Genomic DNA, 329 nt, shown 5'->3' on the forward strand with positions numbered 1-329 from the left:
ACACTCCGCCTCATATTTGCACGTGGGTGTACATGCACGTCCATATATTCCCCCCCGCTTTCTTCGTCCATATTTCTATGTTTCAGTGTGTGTGTGCGTGTGTCTCTCTCTCTCTCTCTCTCTGTGTGTGTGTCTGTGTGCTTGCGTAATGATTATTTTCACGGCGGCGAAAGTGGTGAAAAAGATGTACTGCCGAGGTTGAACAAGAATTTTTTTTTTTTTTTTTTGCAGTGATATGTTATTGAGAAGGGTAAAAAGTGAAAAGCAAACATTTCCTCTAAGGTATTGACCACTACCATTCCAGATATCAAGGTATCCCGGCAGCTACA

The sequence above is a fragment of the Trypanosoma theileri genome (assembly GCF_002087225.1).
Source record: "Trypanosoma theileri isolate Edinburgh chromosome Unknown TM35_Tth_88_V1, whole genome shotgun sequence".
NCBI classification, from domain to species: domain Eukaryota; phylum Euglenozoa; class Kinetoplastea; order Trypanosomatida; family Trypanosomatidae; genus Trypanosoma; species Trypanosoma theileri.